General features: G+C 41.0%; 1 long non-coding RNA gene across 1 annotated transcript in view; it reads left to right on the top strand.

Annotated features, from left to right (window-relative positions):
• Window positions 1-542: 542 nt before the first annotated feature.
• The window catches only part of LOC132368587 (uncharacterized), a 28,840-nt gene continuing 8,881 nt past the window's right edge, over window positions 543-20,501 (top strand). Inside the window, exon 1 of the long non-coding RNA XR_009504133.1 lies at window positions 543-723. This is a non-coding gene — a long non-coding RNA (uncharacterized LOC132368587). The remainder of the gene's footprint in view (window positions 724-20,501) is intronic.

Genomic DNA, 20,501 nt, shown 5'->3' on the forward strand with positions numbered 1-20,501 from the left:
TCCTGGTCTGATTATTCCAACATCCCTGCAATATCGAAGTCTTGTTCTAGTGCCTGCTGTCTCTTCAAACTGCGTGTTTTGCCTTTATAACCAGACATAATATATTGGTTAAAAGGCACTGTGGTAAATAGACCTTTAGTAATGTGGTAGTAAGGTGTGGGGGAAGGGAAAGTGTTCTTAGGTCTCAGTCTTTTAGAGAGCCTGTGCCTCTGAACTGTGAACTTCACAAGCGTGTGTCTCAGTGTTTTCCCCCCAGGTGGGACAGAATGGCTAGAGGGAGATGGAGTTAGCTACTTCCCTTCCCTCACATGGAAGGCTAAAAGGGATTGGGATTGGGTATTTCCTTTCTCCCAAGTGGAAAGCTAGAATGGGCTAGACTTGGGTATTTCCCTTCTGATAAAATCTCAGTAGTTTAGGCTCTGTAAAGTAGTTTCTCTTATGGGCAGGACTTGTTAAGAAAAAAATGCTCTTACGTATTTCAAAATGATTTCTTTTCTCCTCCTCCTTCCAGAAACCCAAGCGAATTTTCCTCTGATATTCACTGTAAGAACCAGGTCAAGCTCCTGGAGATAAAACTCACAAAATTGTGGGGACCTGCTGATGACTGGGTCCCCCTGGAGTTTTTAACTCTCAGGCTTCTGCACACTGAGCCTCCAGCAATTTGTCAATTACAGTTCAGGTTTTCATATCCCAGCACCGGTTCTCATGAAGGTTTCTGCTCCAGTAAGTTGTGATTTTCTGTATTTACCTGTCTCTCCAGTTTGGGAGGTAGTGGTTTGCCTATTACCTCACTTCTCTGAGGGAGCTAAGAAAAATTGTTGATTTTTCGATTTGTTCAGCTTTTTACTTGCTGTTAAGACAGAATGACAATTGCCAAGCTCCTTACAGGCCAGATCAGAAACCAGAAGTCTGTTTTCGTTTTTAAGATAGGAATATTACAGAATATGTGTCTGCTGATGGGAAATGATTTATGGGGGTAGGAAAATTGATGATACAGAAGAGAGGGTATATTTGAAAGAGAGAGATCCTGGAGAAGGTGAGGGGATGGGATCCAGTGCACAGTAAGGAGCTACTGGATTTAGATAAGCACACGGACATTCATCCGTGGTGAAAGGTCAGGCAGAGTACAAGGGGCCCAATGCAAGTAGGTCCGTAGATGTGGTGTGGGGAGTATGTGGAAGTTCTCTTCTGACTGCTTCCATTTTCTCAATGAAATGGGAAACAAGTCATTACAGAGTGAAGACTGGAGAAGTGGCAACAAAAGTTTGAAAAGAGGTAAGAGGTAAAGTAATTAAGAAATGAACTGACTGGGAAAGTAGAGTAGGCTTTCAGGGGTGTGCCAAAGCATGAATGTGAAGGGAGAGTAATCAGCATGGTCATTAGTCTTCAGCTATGTTCAGCTTTTTTTTTTTTCCCTGGGGTGGATATATTTATTTTGGTAATATACATTAAGCGGCACTAATTACACAGTAACTATAAGGTAACTAACATGAAACCACAGAACTGTAACTTTGCCACAGCTGCGTGGACTTGGGCCTTTCTGGCTGAGCACATTTTCACAAAACTGGATTGCCACCCAGAGCTATGCCAATGAAATCTGTTAAAGTGAGTAAAGCTCTCAAGTGGTGGCTCACCGGAGTACCTTGCAGCTGACAGATGATGGGCAGGACATGTTAGTTATAAAGTAGTTACAGCCTAATTCACAAAAGTTACCAACTGTTTCTCTTTCAGAAAGAAGCAAGAAGTTAGGAAATTCCTTGAATTAGGGCCTAGTGTGTTAGGTGGGAGTGCAGAGGAGGGCTGTTAGAGCAGTGTCAGAAGGACCCTGGTGGGTCAGGTGGGGAAGTACAGAGTTGAAGTTAACCAGAGAGGAGTTTGGCAGCAGTGCATGAAGGCGAAGAGTATACACTCTGGAGTCAGACTGATTAGATTTAAATCATGGTTCGGCCACTTGGAAGCTAGGTGGTCTTGAACAAACTGCTTGCTCTCTCTGAGCTTCAGATTCCTCCCCTGTAAAATGAGTATAGTCTGTTTCCCATTTACAGAGAAACTAGGAGCATTTAGAGGAGATCTTTTACATGCTTCCACCACCCTGTCTCTCAACCTACCTGCATCTGGGCCCACGTACTCTGCCATATACTCAGAGCGTGTTGTTGAGTGAATAGATGGACAGTTCTAAGCACTGAAAGAAGAGGAGGCAAGGGGAAGGGAGGGGAGGAGAGGGGAAGGGCACAGAGAAAACACAACAGAAGTGCTTTATTGTCTTCTAAGAGGGTAAGATGGAGGAGTAAAGTAGCAAGAAAGCTGAGGATATATACGACGGAACGATTAAAGTGATGAGTGATGAGTGAGGTACTGAAATCCTGCTAGTTTAGATCTCAACAAAAGTGCAGTAAACTCCGGTTAGCTTTAGGGAAACCCCTTCATCCGAAAGAACACTCTGGAATTTGACTTGAGCCTAAATGAAAGTGAGGCAGACTTGAAACACATGATCTCTCATAGAGTTCAATAATGAAAGGAGAAACATGTGCCAAGAAAATGACAAATTCTTAATGCAAATCAGAGAAATTCTGCAGCTTCGTTGAAAATGGTCTTTCTTTTTTCTACTGTAATTACTTTAGTGGTGTAGGATTGACTATAATCCCTGCTCAAAAGCAGCCTTAGAGCAGTTTTTATACTACCAGTTTCAGGAATCTAGAGTTACATGGCGGCTTGCCTCATATCTTAAGTATTTCATGTTCATTGGCCACAAAATAACTTCCATATTCTCATTTGTTGAAGAAAAAGCAGTCTTGGTAGTTGTCCTTATAGAGTTCCACCAGTTTTTTTATTTTCAGTTAACTCAATGACTGTATCATGTTTGTCGTGAGGACCTTTGTTTCCTAATGTATCATAAGGGAGTCTATTGGAGAAGAAAGAAGAGAACCATTTTAGGAGGTAGCAAGGCATTGGGCAGTCGTACAGATGATCAAGTGATGTTTAGTGCTTCAGAGTGTGGCCTCTGAAGACAGACTGCCCAAGATCAGCACCCACCTCTCTTCACTACTGTCAGCTGTACATTCTTGGAGATTTCCCTTGGTGTTCTCATTTGTAAAATGGGCATCACAGTAGGGTTAGGTGTGAAGATAAAATAAACTAATATATAAAATGTTCAGAATAGTACTTGATGCCATATGCACTCAATAGATATTATATATTTCAATTAAATAAATTACACAGGAATGGATTATAGTTTTCTGTAGTTTTCTTCCTAAGTCCCATGCCTTGGGATTGAGCATGTCTAAACCGCATTTGAATACTCCCATCCTTTTTTTGTTTTTTGTTTTCTTTTCTCAAATAACCCCGAGCTTGTCCCTACCAAAAAAAAAACTGTCTGCTATCCTAAAGATATATATATATATATATGGAAGAAAAAGGCGAAGCAGAGATTTTCAGGTAGGATCATGAGTTCATATATTCTACCATATACTCATTGGGTTATTGTTGAGTTAGAGTTGACTTCATATGTGTAAAGTGCTTAAAACAATGCCTAGCTCAAGTGTTGTTTATCTGCTAGGAGAGAAAGAGGAGGAAGAGAGTAGCAAAGACTCTGAGGGAGAACTAGCTCCCATGATCCAAATCAATTCTAAATCCTCTCTGTTTTCCCTTAACTACCTTGGGGATGCATCCCCTTACCTCCAACTTCCCTGAACGCACTGTGCCCCCTGCTGCAGGACCCTGTAGGTGCTAGTTGTTTCTGCCTGGCATGCTCTTACCACAGGCAACCCACCCCTCTTTCACTTTGTTAACCCCTCTTCCTCCTTCAGATCTCTGCTCAGGTGTTGGTTCTTCCTGAGAGAAGTGGGTTTTTTTGACCTCTCAGTTAGGTCTTCAGTCCTTTGTTATAAAGAAACTTATCTTCAGCTGTAATCATGCTTGTGATCATTTGGTTAGTCTGTTTACTTGTGGTTAGCAGTCTGTAGAAATTTACTCAACAGTGACTGACTGCTGCTCCCATTCTCACACTTTGAAAGTTTTCTCCTCCTTCCTAACTCCTTCACTGTTCATTCTTGGACAGTGACTTAAAGAAATAGCCAGAGGAGAAAAGGGGCTGGGGGCTATATCATCTTGTGGCTACATACTTGGGCCAAAGGCAAAAAAAGCATAAAGTTCATTAAAAAGTGTAGAATACAAGAGCTGGGAGTATTTGTAGAGATTTTCTAGCCCAACTTCTTTGGTATTGACAACATAGGGTTTTAGTCAAGGACTTTAGCCAGTTATCTTCCAGACCACAGTTTCATATACAAATAAAAAATATGTTTCAAACTATAAGAGCTTAAATGTGACTCATCAACATCTGCTTTCTTTAAGTATTTTTTTCCTCAGAGACTAAAAACCGCTTACAAGGATAGAAAAAATTCCCCCAACTTAACACATGGCAAAAGAGAAGCCTTTTATGCCATTTTTCTTTTTTAATTCCCTTGTTTTCCATCTGAAATGACTTTATCACAGGACTCTTTCGTGTGGAATGTTTGAAAGGATTTATTGAATCATAGCTGTGGAACTGCTTATTTAAGTTTGCTTTAATTAAGGAAATAATCAAAGTAGCATCTACTTTCAGTGGAAAGTTATCACATTTTGATATTGACCTAGCAAGTAACCCAAATGTTAGAGGACTCTAGCCTAAGGGGAGAAAAAAAATCAAGGTTTGTTTTGGGAGTATTCCCTTTTTGTCTTTCTCCTTTCTTCCTTCCTGAGAAAGAGAAAAGTTGTCTTGAAGCTACCTCCTTGCTACCCGAATCCTTCCATAAAATTTCTTCAAGCACATGAGCCATGCACTGTTTCAAACATTCTTTACTTTCCCTGTACATCTCATTCCCTCTGATAAAAATAAATGGCAAAATTTAATCAGAGAGCACAATTATTGTTAATAGGCTAATATCCTGTCTCAACAAGATAATAACATCCTTCACATGGTTAAAATCCAAGGTCCCAGAAAGTCCCTTGGGAATGACTCAGGTGGGAAAATTCAGACATGGCATCAGACTCATGGATTGAAATATATTTGAGCAGTTGAGCCTTTCTCTCCTTATCATTTAAATGACACTGTGTAGACGGCTTCCTGTACTTGACTTTGGGCAGGGTTGACCCTGGAGATTAAACAACTGCATAGTTACTGCCAGTAGAACAACCTAAGAACCTTAAGAGTACAAAAAATTTGTGCAAATTAAAAGTTGCTTCCTACAATAGACACCTTAAACAAAGCTAAAAGACAAAAGATAGACATAAATAACAATCAAAGGATTGTTATATAGTATCTAGACTATATGAGGAATTTCTATAAGTGAAGAAAACATGAACAACCTAATAGAAAAGCAAGCAAAAGTTGTAAACAGGAAACTCATAGAAAATTTAGTGCAAATAATCCAAACATTTGAGAAGCTAGTCAACTTCATTTGTAACCAAGAAAATGCACACTGAAAAAGCAATGTGATAAGTTTTTCATCTGCCAGATTAACAAATATTTAAAAGTTTAATCTTATCAAACTTTGGATAGGAAGTAAAGAAATATTTTTTTGTACTACTGATGAGTGTGTAAAGTGGTAATGGCATTTGTAAGATTCTGCAACACTTAAAAGTTGCCCTCTGTGGAAGCAATTTGACATCTCCCTATTCATCCTACAAAATACTTCACTTATGCATAATGAGGCATCTACAAGGGTGCTCATTGCAGCATCATTTGTGCAACAAATGTTAAATGGTATTTCTCCGTTGTCTTATTCCCCAAACTGAAATCAATAGGTGCTAGCCCTCTCACACTGTAGAGAGATCCACTAAGGATCCCTCAAACTCAGTGCCTAACGGTACCTGAAACTTCAGCCATGATATTGGGGCCATGTTGAGAAATAGTCCAAGGGGACAAGCCAACAAGCAGAGAAAGCATCTGGGTCTTTCAGGATATCATTAAGCCAATGGCACTAACCTTTGGAGCAGTTCTACCTGGGGATTTGTTGTTTTGAGGTAGTCAGTATTGTTGAAGGCATTTTTAGTTAGGCTTTCTAACAGTCCTTACCCAATCATGCACTAACCTCTAAAACCTGATGCAGTATCTTTTTCACTGACTTTAGTATTCCATCCACAGTCTTCCTCTCCACTTTAAGCTCTGTCATCCTCCCAAGGATAGACACTAAGGTATGATTCGTGAAAATACTGAAAGCTAACACTAAATATTAATAAAAGTATGTTCTGAGCCCTCATCAGGTGTCAAATGTGAGATACTTTACATATATTATCCCATTTAGTCCTCCCAACAATTCTAAAAGTTGGGAACCAATATGACCTCCATTTTACAGATGAGAAAAGAGACGTGGAAAGGTTTAGTAACTTGCACAGGGTCACCCAACTGAAGAGTGATAGAGCTGGGGCTTAGAACCCAGACCACTCTGCCTGGCCCACTGGATCGTATTCCTACACAACCTTTCCTCGCTGCTTTCTGGACTTTGGAAGCTGAGCTCCACTCCACGAGGTGACCCCCCGACAAGGCCCCCCTAGACTTCATCTCACTTGGTGTTGCTCCGCTTCTAAGATCTTAAAACCCCTGAGAATCCACATTCTAATCTCAACTTCAATTCCTTCCATATCTTCATGATCACCTAACCTGTTTTTAATCCTAATGGTATCCATATGTGTCTTGAACTCTCTCTTTTCTTCAATATATTCTCTCTGTTCTGGGTTCATTTGTTATGTCAGTTATATACCAAGCCATGTTAGTAACTTACTATTAATTACCACATGGCATCCCTTGCCATTTTTATGTTGCCTCATTTCTGCCTCAGCATTATCAAGTTTAATATAAGGCAAAATATGCTTTCCCTACTCTTCCTCCTGAAGATTGATCATTTCTAGGGAAAGTCAGTAGATTGCGTCTACAGGATATCATTAGACCAATGGCACTAATTATCTAATTTCAGCTAAGCTCTCTACAGCCCCAGAAATTATTGAATTCAGCTACAGTCAGCTGTGCACAGCAGCCTTTCCATACGGCTTTCCTTGTCCTTCAGTTCCCACCCACTCCTGGCAATCTCTCAGAATACTGTAGTCACTTTGTTTACCAGTAAGATCCAAGATATCTGATGGAGACCTCTTGCAATTCCGTTTGCTCCATCTTAGTATCTCTTGGTAATTTTAATCTGCCTACTCCTTTGCTTTACTCTGGCCTCCAAGAGAGGCTCATGTCTCTGCTTTTACAAAGTTCAACCTAGCCTCTGTTCCCATTCTTCCCTGTTTCCTCTGGGTCCCTATTCCACCAAGGACCTCTCTTGATGATGTTTTCATTTGCTTTCCCTGTTTGAGTTTCTACAAAGATTCTCTCTCCTTATAATGATCCTTCCCTTGACCTTACTACTGCCTCAGTTACTGCCCTGTTTTTTCTTCTCTTCTTTGGAAAATATCTTTTAAAAGCAGGCTACGATTGTAGTGTTCAGTTTTCCTCCTACTCAGTTCCTCAGAATCTGGATTCCACTCTTGATTCTCTTTCTAAAACTGTTCTCTCAAGGTCACCAATTACCCCATAATTGGCAAAGCCTACAGTTTTTCTCAAGCTTTTATGTACCATTTAGCAATGTCGAACATCCCTGTCCTTCCTGCAGTGTTCTCGTTTCTTGGGACTGTGATGGCTGTCATTCTACTTCTGCATCACTCATCTTTTCTTATGAGTCCCTTCCTGGCCTCTCTTCCTCCTCCCATCTTCAATGAGCAAACACCTGGTAAGGTTCATCCTTATTCCCTATACTCCCTCAAGGTTCTCAATTATTATCTCTATGCATGTATTCTAAAATCCATACCTTAAGGCCCCAAACCCTAAGTTCCTAATACACAGAGCAAAGTGCCCTCTAGATATCTTCAATTTATATTTTAAAACATCTATCTATCTATCATCTATCTATCTATTTTCTAAGTAAAATAGGTATTGAGAAAATTCTTTAAAGAACCCACAATTAATAGAGAGGTAACAACCAAATATCTACCTAATGCAATGTAGTTGTCGTAGTAGTATTGGTAGTAGCAATGTAATTATAATAATAGTACCTAACATTTAGAATCTTGACTGTATGCTGAATACATTCAAGAACTTATTGAATCTTCACAACAGCTCTGTTTGGGAGCTACAAGTGCTATCCTCTTAAGAAGTTCTATGCATAGATCATCTCATAAGTCTTTACAACAACCATAGTTGTTGTACTTATTCTTATTATCCCCCATTTTAAAGATGAGCAAACGAAGGTTTAAAAAGGTTAATCAGGGCTTCCCTGGTGGCGCAGTGGTTGAGAATCTGCCTGCTAATGCAGGGGACACGGGTTCGAGCCCTGGTCTGGGAAGATCCCACATGCCACGGAGCAGCTGGGCCCGTGAGCCACAACTACTGAGCCTGCGCGTCTGGAGCCTGTGCCCCCCAACGGGAGGGGCCGCGATAGTGAAAGGCCCGCGCACCGCGATGAGGAGCGGTCCCCGCACCGCGATGAAGAGTGGCCCCCACTTGCCGTAACTAGAGAAAGCCCTCGCACGAACCGAAGACCCAACACAGCGAAAAATAAATAAATAAATAAATAAAGTAGCTATTAAAAAAAAAAAAAAAAAAAGGTTAATCACACAGCTAGGAAATGACAGAGCCAGTATTTGGACCTGACTTTGTAAGGGTGATGATGATGGTGATCGCTGTCGTTTCTTAGCACCAACTACATGTTAGGACCTGGGCAAGGTAGGTACATATGTTATCTAACTTCAGAAGTCTATGACATAGGTTTTCCTTTTGCGATGTTAGGAAACTAAGGCTGAGAAAGATTAAGGTAAAAGCCCTAGGTTGCAGGGCTAATAAATTGTAAAATTGGTGTAGTACATTCAAGGTGGCAACAAATTCTTTGCAGAATTGGAGGTGGAGTCTCTTTCCCTACCAAATGAAGGACAGAATGGAGCCAGAAGTGACTAGAGTTATTCACTTGAATGTCCCAGTAACATCTCAAACTTAGTATCTAAGTCTGAGCTCATTGTTTTATCCTTCTAACACAAATCCTTTTTTATTTGCTTTATTCGGATAAGTCAAGGCTTAGAATCATACAAATAGGGAATTGAATCTCAATTCCACCTCAGTTATTCCCATTCCCTTATCTCTGAATTGAAACTGCCTTATGTGTCATTGCCTGATTCATCTTCTTTAAAAGCAACTCTAAAGTGAGTTCCTTGTTCAAAAATTTTCTGTGTTTCCACAGTATGGTCAAAGCCTGTCCAGCCTCTTCCCCAACTTACTTATACTCTAAGTTTCAGCCAGAATGAATTACTTGTTGTTTCTCCACAGATATCTCCTTGCCACCCTCCCGCTCCTGACACACAGACTCATGCTTTTCTGCCTTCGTGGCATTGCTGTGTGTTTAAAATGCTCTTTCCCTCCCCCATTCAATCTGTCAAAGTAATAACCACATTAAATACTATCTCTTCCATGAGTTTTTTTTCCTGATGCCTCCAAGAGGAAGTGATTTCTCCCTCCTTTGAATTGCCCACAAAATTTGCCTTTCTTTTTAATTTAATTAATTAATTAATTAATTTATTTATTTATTTATTTATTTTTGGCTGCATTGAGCCTTCGCTGCTGCACGCGGGCTTTCTCTAGTTGCGGCAAGTGGGGGCTACTCTTCGTTGCCATGCACGGGCTTCTCATTGCAGTGGCTTCTCTTGTTGCGGATCACGGTCTTTAGGCGTGTGGGCTTCAGTAGTTGTGGCACATGGGCTCAGTAGTTGTGGTGCACGGGCTTAGTTGCTCCGTGGCATGTGGGATCTTCCCGGACCAGGGATCAAACCCGTGTCCCCTGCATTGGCGGGCGGATTCTTAACCACTGCACCACCAGGGAAGTCCCCAAAATTTGCTTTTCTTATTTTAATTATTCATCCTGTGTTATAGTTACTTATGAAAAGTTATCATTCTTTTTACTAGATTTCAAGCTCCCCGAGGAAAAGAAGTTACCTTAGTCATTAATGTATCACCTACAGAAACCTCCGCGAACCTCACACATAGTAGGTTTTGAGAATTTGGGGACCCAATAAATAAAATATTATTCTCCCTCTGAGTCAAAACCAACTGAGAAAAAGACATCCTAGTCATACAGTGGAGAAATATAAGCTTTGTTACTGCTAAAAAAGTAGATTGGAAAATAGGTCCAAATAATGGATATCATAGCTCTAAAATAGTACACTTATCATCTACCTTGTCATGGAAGAGCTAGACAAACTCAAATCTTCCCCACAGGGCCGTGCCTGACTGTTGGTGGAAAGCCACACCAGAATGTATCTGGTTGGCACAATGACAGATCCACTGACCACACAGCCCAGGTCCTTCTCCCAAACCCTCTAGGGTGAGAAGTGAGTGACAAGGCAGAGACCTGAGGTATTTGGCAGTTGAAGTCCCTCCACATGACAACTTGAGGATTGGCCTTGATGAAATGATGAAAACTGAAAGGACAGTCTATCTTCAATTAACACCCAACCAGATTAACCAGATATATGGAATAAGGAATAGAAGAAAAATGATTTAATATAGAGAAACCTAGAGAGGTACATGAAAGTAATAATAATGATAGGGCTGGGGGGCAATATATGCTGAATTTTACAATGAGTTAGGATGTCATTCCACGCCTTTTCCTTGTATTAACTCGGTTATCATCCCAGTACCTCTAGAAAGAATGTACTAATATTGTCACTGCTCTACAGACAAAGAAACTGGGATATAGAGAGGTTTAAAAATTCGTCCAAGCTCACACATCCAGTAAGTGGTAAAGCTGGGATTCAAACACAGTCTCCCTCTAGAACCCAACTGTTCATAAGCTGAGAAATATTAACGACCCTTTTCATATTGCTGTGCTACCTAAACCTCCCCAGCTCCCACTCCACTTCCCTACCTCCAGCAATTCCAATAACTCAAAGTTTCTCTTTGTCACAGTTAGGTTATCCTTGGTTTGGTAGTCTGCAAATGAAGAATGTCTGTTCTTGTGTGATCAAACCGTTATACGGCTACATCAATAAAGAAACCCCAGATTGGTTTCCAGAATCTAGATGCCCTTCAAGTAGCAAAAGGCATCCTCCAGTCATTCTATTTTTTTACTGTCCTGGTTTTCCAGTGTAAAATGTGTCTTTAAGTGATAAAATCTCTTGTCTGGAGATTTTAAAATCTGTCTGGAGAGATAAAATCTCTCCTCTTTACCCTCACTCCCATTCTCCAACAAATGAATGTGTTGGGTTTTTAGAAGTTCAGTTTACTACTAAGATACTTCGCTTAACTAAGAAAACATGATAGAGGCTGTGTGGCATGTAGGCATTAGCCCGGGAATGAAAAATTCCTTGCTGATTACATGCAGACCTGACAGGCTAGACTGATTGTCTCTTGGGACTTGCTGAGTTAGCACTACTCAAGAGCAATGTGCTATGAAAAGAAGTAGGTATCCAGAGCTCCCGGTTATTGAGGTCAGTTGCCTCCTATGCTGCAACCAGTATGAAACTCCAGAAAGACACTGGCACACAAGCCTAACACCAGATAACAAACTCTGCCCAGCATTACTGAAAGCAGGGATGTGACTGCCTCCACTTGAGAAGTCCCAGAATACCCTAGGATGCCTGAGTAGGATGGGGTAAGGAGGGGAATCAGGATAAGGTGAAGAGAACAACACACCTGGACTGATTTTTATAGTGCCATGGTCATTGCATTGCCTTTTGATGGCTGCTTTAATGAAAGGCAAGGTTTAGATTATCTTTGGAACGTAGACAAAAGCTGGGTAGAAACTGATATGCCCCACCGTCTTTGAACAGCTCTTCCTAAACCATAGCCGAGGCCTTGGACACCCCTTAGGAAGAGTGACAGTTTCACTTAGCTGCTCAGGGAATGTCTCAGTATCTGCCTCCGACCTTCCATGTCTTATCCCACTAGCTTTGTTTTGGCATATACAGTGTCATTAGTATTCAACAATATTTATTGAGCAAGGAAGGAAATAAAATAACACAGTCCCTACCTTCATGAAATCTGTAGTCTAGACTAGAGGAGAATACGCATTCCTGTGTAAAGCACTTAGAAAGTCCTTACCTCATAGTCAGTGCTACACTGATATTTATTATTATTATTATTATTTCCTATTGCTTCTTGCCTATTCAAGCTTCAGATAATTCAGCTTCTCTGCTTATTCCTCTTAGATTTATATCTTGTTTGGACTCTGATTTTGCTTCCTGGCATTGTCTTGTATCACCCTGACCTCCATGTTTCCCAGACAATTGGTCAATTTCCATATGTCTCTCCATCTCTATCTCTCTGTCTCTCAAATACACACACAGGCTCCTGCCAGAGGATCAGAGCTCAAGTTCAGTGCCTCAGATTTAAATGGATACTTCTCAACCTTTAGATTGATGACTTTACACCTTAGTTCCAATTGAAAGGGAAAAAAATTCTCTGTCCAGCTCTGGAAAAAATTGTCTGTGCCCAGAAGAATAATAGTATGGGCCTATCTGCTAAAAAACAGACTGGTAAATGATTAAAATTAATTACTTGAAATTTTGTTTCTATTTAAAATGGGAGTGGTGAATGAGCAATTGTTCTGTTGAAGGATTGTATACATTTTTCCAGTCAGCAGGATGTTGTTCAAATGTGTTTCTAAAGAACACGAGTTACAATGATTTCACACTTGCCAAAAAGAATTATAATTCCTGTTTTGAAGCCAGTGGAAGCTCAGACGCTTCTGACTGTGTCGGATCTGACTGGAAACAGAGCCCTTAAGTGAATGAATCAGTAAATAAATCATTTATTAATACTGACATTATGTGGAGCAGTCAGCTAGACCCCTGCCTTCTAGCAGCTTGTGGGGTAACAGGGAGACAAATGCGTTGATATGAACAACATCATTGACACTAAAAAGTAGTTTGAATTATATCCAATGAGTAGGATCGCTCAGTACTGCTAAGACTCTCTAAACTGGAGTGTGGAACAATTACTAGTGCCCTTTAGCCTCTAAGGAAGTTTCACACTTAATGCCAAAGCAAGGGTATGTTTCTCAGGGTTCCCACTGTGTATAATACAGTAGCATTTCAACAGTGCCTACAACACATGGCAAGATAAAATAATGGGTAGTGTAGTAAACATTTTTTTCTGGCTATGCACATCTATTTACCCTACTTCTGGTAACAGCCCACAATTTATGTTTGGGGATTGACCGCCCCTCCCCGCTCAGTCCATGTGGTTCCTGTGCAGATAATTCCACTTTCAACTCTGGAGGGTGTTACGTGACCCAGACTTGGCCTGAGCCAAGTTACTAATTCACAAGCAGGTCAATCATGCTAATGAGGCTCCAGGACTTTTGTTGGAGCCATCAAGGTGGCAGACTTCTTCTTTCCTGCTAGACTCCAACCAGAAACGTTGTGAGACCGGGGCTGCTGCAGCTCTCTTGTCACCAAGGGGAGACTTAGAATGGAGCATGAGCATGTCACACATGAATCTTCATATGGAGATTAAAGAGACAGAAGCCAAGAGCTTCCTACTCCTGGGTTTTTCAGTTATGCAAGCCAGTAAATTCCTTTCTTAGTTAGTTTGTGTTTGAGAATTTTGTGTGTTTTGGTTTTACCTAATGCAACTGGCAAGTGTGGTTTATTTTCTCTTAGGCAAACAGTGGCTGATTCAGGAGCTAGTCCTTAAGGAAACTCCCTTTGTCTCAAATCCACTGAGTCAGTGCCGTTTCTTCTCCAGAACCCGTGACTCACATGGCTGCAGCCAAGGTTGTTGCTCCCCCTGAGAGGAAATTTCAAGTCAGATTTTCTTTACCACCTACTTGACCTTGGAAGTTCCCCAAGAGCCAGTATAGGTGGGATTCTATCACCCTCTCCCACCTTCCCACCTCATGGTACTGCCCCTTACTTGTTGTGAGACCTTGGAAAACCCTCTCCTTGCCTCCCCCTTCTCCTCTCTCACTGCCACCCCTGCTGGAGTCCTTCCTCTCAGCAATTCTCTAGTGCGCTGATTGTTGAGGAAGTGTCTTGCCTCCCCTTGGAAAATGTGACCATCATCTCCTAACATTCTGTTCTGTGGACAAGTAGTAATTGTTAACATATGTTGAATGCACATTAGGAGACCATGACTGCTAAAAGTTTTACGTAGATTATCTCATAATCCTTTCAACAACCCTGACCCGTCAGTTTATTATTCCCACTTTACAGGTCGGGAAGTGGAGGCATAGATCAGTTAAATACATTTTGCAAGGTCACACAACCAGTAAGCATAAAATGGGAAGGAATATCACATCCTCTTGTGAATCTTGGTGTGCTTTTCTGGACTCCACCCAGATACTGATAATTCATGTACGTCACAGGACGGGAAGGGGATGTGGGAGAAGGAGCCCGGGGTCAGGCAGAGACAAGATGATTCATTTAAGTAGAGATAAAGTAAAAGAATATATGTAAGATCTATCTGGGGTAGAAAAGAACAGAATAATAATGGAAATAACATTTCAATAATAATGGAATAACTTCCAATTTGTAATTGTTCATAGCAAAGACTATTCTGGAAAGATGTGATGCCTCACAAATTCATGTATCTTTTATCTTTGAAAGTCACCTTTCTGGAAACCTCATCTTGTTATGTGCTCTATCAACATTCTTTTCCTATCACTGCATCCTTACATATTTATTCCAACTCAGCAAATGTTTGTTGCTTGTTTGTTACGTACCAGGTACCACGCCAGGCATGGGGATACAATCTCTGGCCAAAAAGGGTTAGTGTGCCTGCGTTAATGGAGCTACACTGTCAGTCTATATATTCTACAAATAGGTGTAAGCTTACGAAAGAGAGACAGATGGTCACATCTATGAGAGCCTAGGATAGGAGACGTGCCCAGTGAAGGAGGCCAAGCAAAAGAGAAAGAAAAAAATAAAAGATATATATTTGGAGGACATTTGTTCAGGCTCTTAGTCCTCTCGTTGGTTTCAGTTGAGACACTCCCCTTCATTATTTTCTTTCCTATCCTTAACTTCTTAACACTTTTACATCCTCTGCACCGTATGTCCGCACTTTCCCACAACCCCACACACACAGTGCCTGCCTTTCCATACCCTTTCTCAAGCTCCAAGTCTCCAACCTTGGTCCCAATCAAAATGTATGTCTTTATGTCTTTGTCCCATTCCCCAAGGCTTTTCCTGTTTTAAAATCGTGTGGTTATGTTTTAAAATCACTGTACAGATGTGGCAAAGGCTGCCAACTACCTGGCCAATGTTTGCTGGTCCCTTCTTCTTTAGTATTAGAATTTTTACTTTATTTGATTTATTAATGTGCCTACCTGAAAATACTGTATTTCTCAACCTCCCTTGAAGCTAGGTGTGGCCATATGACTAAGTTCTAGCAAAGGAGATATAAGCAGAAAGGTTACATGAAAGCTTCCAGAAGACTTCCTGAAAAGGCAGCAAATGTGGGCTGTTTTGCCTCTCCTTCTTTCCTATCTCTTTCTCTTTTTTAGCTGGCTAGATTATTGATACAGTAAGTAAAGTTTTTGAAAAAACACACTCCTATTACTCTTTCTGTGTCTCTCAACTCTCAATGCTCTACTTAGGAACACTTAACACTTGTAACACCAGATGTGTGGGTTTTCCACATGCCGAGCAGTTCTGTGACACCAGCTGTGTGTTCTAAAATATAACTCAATTCTGACACTACCTGGAGATAGCGTCACATCCCACAGGTTAAGGGTTCAGTCCCACAAGACTGCCACTCCCACACCCCCACTGATGCCAGTCGCAAGCCCAGGTTGTCATCTGTGCGTCTGACAGACAGCTATAAATCAGAGCTTCCCACAACCCCCTCTATGCGTTCAATTAATTTGCTAGAGTGACTCACAGAACTCAGACAAACAGTGTACTACTAAATTACCAGTTTATTATAAAAGGAAACACTGCAGGAACAGCCAGATGGAAGAGATGCACAGGGCAGGTATGTGGGAAGGGGGGAAGAGCTTCCATCCATGCCTTCTCTGGAAAGGCCACTCTCCCAGTACCTAGTCAGGGTTGGTTACCCTGGCAACCAGCTTCCATCGTTATGGGTTTTCCAAAGTCACCTTGTTAATATAAACTCTGATGTAGTTGAAAGGTGCTTGTTATGAATAAAATAAGATACCTTTATCTCTCTGATCACTTAGGAAATTCCAAAGGTTTAGGAGCTCTGTGCCAGAAACCAGGAAGAAGACCAAATACATATATTTCTTATTATGAATCACAATATCACATGGTGGCTGGAGCTTGAGCAGCTATTTTGATCCTTGAGGTGATCTTGGAATGGAAGTCGCTAGGAGATATCCAACAAGAAAAAAAGGAGACTGAATTTTTGAGGGTGTTTTGGAGCAGAGTTGCCATAATGACCTTAGGCTGTGTAGCTCCCTAAGGAAAAAAACTCTGATCATGTTTAAGCCACTGTTATTATGCACATCTGTTACACTTCTAGGAATACCCCTTCAAAAGAGGACACATCATTAGCATGCAGCTTTTTTGCTCTTCTTTACTTCTACTTCTTGCCTGGCACGTGGACACCAGAGCCAAAGCATTGGCAACTATTTTAGCCAACTCCGAAGATGATAAATAGAAAGAGACAGGGTGCCTGATGACTGGAACTGCCTTGCCAGCTCTGGACTTATTTTCTGTGAGAGAAATACAAAATTCTCTCTTGCTTGAGCACTAGTATTTCAGTTCTTTAGTACTCTAGCAGCTGAATACAATTTATAACATAAAATCTGCAATTCTGTAAAGAATCTCCTGTATCCACCTAACACAGCAAAAGCTTTCGTTTCCTTTTTTTTTTTTAATGTCTATTTTTTTAAACTGGGGTATAGTTGCTTATGTTGTGTTAGTTTCTGCTGTACAGCGAAGTGACTCAGCCATATGTATACATATATCCTCTCTTTTTTGGATTTCCTTCCCTTTTAGGTCACCACAGAGCATTAAGTAGAGTTCCCTGTGCTATACAGCAAGTTCTCATCAGTTATCTATTTTATACATATTAGTGTATATATGTCAATCCCAATCTCCCAATTCATCCCACCCCCCTTTAACCCCTTGGTGTCCATATGTTTGTTCCCTATGTCTGTGTGTCTATTTCTGCCTTGCAAACCGGTTCATCTGTACCATTTTTCTAGATTCTGCATGTATGCGTTAATATATGATATTTGTTTTTCTCTTTCTGACTTACTTCACTCTGTATGGCAGTCTCTAGGTCCATCCACATCTCCACAACTGACCCAGTTTCGTTCCTTTTTATGGCTGAGTAATATTCCATTGTATATATGTACCACTTCTTCTTTATCCATTCATCTGTTGATGGCCATTTAGATTGTTTCCAGGTCCTGTCTATTGTAAATAGTGCTGCAATGAACATTGGGGTGCACGTGTCTTTTTGAATTATGGTTAAAAGCTTTCTTTTTTGTGGTTTTACAACTTTATTTTATAATCAGCTGTTAGTCCTCATCCACATTGGCTGTAGATCTTTGACAGCAGTGATAGGTACGTAGATAACCAACGTATAGATCTTGCTTGTTTGGTGAATCTTCATCCTCGTTACGCTTTCTGGACAACCACACATGGAAACAGTATGGGACATTCCTATTCCTTTGGCCCAGACAGCTTTGTTGAGCCTGGTGTGAAAATGCACATCTGGAGTTCCCATCTCCTTCATGGCAAATTTCCAGATCTCTCTGAGTGCCTGAGGGCCCCACTTCTTGAAACCCACTTCTTGGATGAGCTGGTGAATGTCAAGGGTGTATCCTCTGGTCTCTACCTCCTTGATGGCAGAACCACCCTTCTTTGCCTGAGCCATTCTCCAGGCCCAGGTTGGAAAGGAAGAGAGTGAGGTATTGTGGGAGAGGGAAAGCATTTTTAAGTTATTGAAAACTCTTTGTGATTATTGTTGTTAATGCCAGCATCATAGTTCATTGCATAGGTGCAACATGATTTAAATATACAGGGCCCCATTTTCAGATGTTCACAACTCTTTCTTTCACTTACTTGCCATTCTAATCCATACCTAGAAAAGTATCCTACATTCAAGTATGATTATTATACATGTCATATCCTACCAATACTCACAGTTTTCATGTTTTCAGTTTTGTCATACCAGGCTATTTCATGAAGAAAGTTAACTTAGGTCTAAATAAATGTAGGGCCCCGAGAGGCGCCCTCTCCACCTGCTAAGGGATGAGAACTTGGGTACCCTATTAAAAGCAACTCCATTCTACTCCAACAGCCACTCACTGCATCTCTCTGTGATCTACTACCTGTGTGCTATTTCAAACCTTCTGCTCTAGTATTCCTGATTCCAGACTTTTGCTTGATGACTAGATTTTGTCTATTTGCCAGATTTCTTCTGATGACACCTCAGTTGCACTATCTGCCTGGATTTTCATTTTCCTTTAGATGCTGTATCTCTGTCTGCTGCATTTCCTGCAGCCTGGGTGCCAGTCTCAGCCCACTCCTGTGTCCAACATGGGCCATTCCAGGTATAACATCAGGTAATCTCCCTGAGAACTCCTGTAGTATGTTTTACGTACTTGGATGAATTTTTTTTTTTTTTTTTTTATATCTCAAAGCTCTTAATTTTTATTTATTTTTTTATTTATATATATATTTTTGGCTGTGTTGGGTCTTCGTTTCTGTGCGAGGGCTTTCTCTAGTTGCGGCAAGCGGGGGCCACTCTTCATCACGGTGCGCGGGCCTCTCACTGTCGCGGCCTCTCTTTGTTGCGGAGCACAAGCTCCAGACGCGCAGGCTCAGTGGTTGTGGCTCATGGGCCCAGTTGCTCCGCGGCATGTGGGATCCTCCCAGACCAGGGCTCGAACCCGTGTGCCCTGCATTGGCAAGCAGATTCTCAACCGCTGCGCCACCAGGGAAGCCCATTGGATGAATTTTGTTCAAGTGTCTCCCACACTTGAATTTTCCAGACTCTCAGGCCTTTAATACCAAGCATGATATTTTGAGGATAATTTCACTGTTTTCCTATTGGCTGGAGAGCCATATTCTACTTGTTCTGGTTGCTCAAAACTACTTTCCAGGGGCTGGCCTCTTTTCACACTCTGTTTTGCCTTGTTTCCAGATGACATTTCTAGAATATTTTGACTCTGTGTACTATTTGACCATCGTTTATGCTCTGTACTTTGAAAGCTTCTTTCCATTCCCCTAAACTATGACTTTGATTTGGACTTTGCATAACCGGCCTTCATGAGACTGAATTTGCAATATCCAAATTTAGCCTATGATATTTGACCCTTTATCCTGGAAACTGAAAACCTGTCCTAGTTTACCACCAATCTTGCTAGCTTTTTACTAATTCCCTTCCTTCCCTTAGGATTAACGTCCTTGCTCTCAATTTGTCACCTTTACAGGGGAGAGGTATATTGGTAGATCCCAACCCCTGGGTCTCTCTAGTTTGCTAGGAACCAACCATGACAACCAAAGCTGCTATTGCATCTAGCAGGGAGAGAATCACCAAGGTAATGTGGTGATTTGCAGTAGCCCTGTCAAATTGCTGCTCTCATGAAGTGTCAACAGTCATGTCAGAGATCAATCCCAGGTGAATCCTGACAATACCAGTGATAGCATTCAGCCAATAAAGGTTTACGTTATTCAGATTCTGCTACAGTCAGCTCTCTTCTTCTCCTCCCTAACTATTCCACCAATCCTGACAAACAGGCACTTTATAGATGATTACCCCAAACTGAACAACAATGACAACTGAGAGTTTGCTCAGGTTTATTGCTCTAGAGGACTGTCCGTAACCAGATTACGGAAACACTGTTACTCTGTGCCATATCCAGGTCACGGAGCTAGATTTTTTATATCAAACTTTTCTTATGAGGTTTGTTGTATTGGCCATTTAACAAATACTTCATTGTTTTCCAGTAATACAGTCTCCAGTGTAAGGACCTATAAAGGTTATTGTTAATAAAAACTTATCATTTTGCCCTTCTTGTAGATTAGCATTATTTTGCAGGTGTTTATCTCTGCATTCCCAGGATCTCAATGCAGCTATACTCATATTGTTCCTTCCCCACTTTTTGTTATGTCTCATGAAAGCCATCTCATGCACAAAGTGCTTAAAATGTCAGCAAACACAAAGAAGAATAGAATGTGAGAGTTATGTGGTTGATGCCATATGGTAAACTGTAGTGAAATGAACGTGCTATATCTTTCTAACTAATCCTGATTACAGGGCAAGTTGTGTCTCCTCTCTTCCAAATATGCTAGAATCTCTGAAAAGGTGCTTATTAAAATCTGAATTATGCAACTAGGGGTTTAAGTGATCTTACACAGCTAACAAGGACTGGCCTTGCGTTTTCTGCTTTTTGTGTTTTGAGTGTGTGATTTGATTTTAATTTTTGTCAGGCAACCAGAACCTGGGAGAGTTAAGGGCACTAGCTTAAGCTGGGCCGTCAGCGTGAAGCTGATCACACAGATAAGCAGCTCTGGAAGAATGT

Source organism: Balaenoptera ricei, chromosome 7 (assembly GCF_028023285.1).
Source record: "Balaenoptera ricei isolate mBalRic1 chromosome 7, mBalRic1.hap2, whole genome shotgun sequence".
NCBI classification, from domain to species: Eukaryota; Metazoa; Chordata; class Mammalia; order Artiodactyla; family Balaenopteridae; genus Balaenoptera; species Balaenoptera ricei.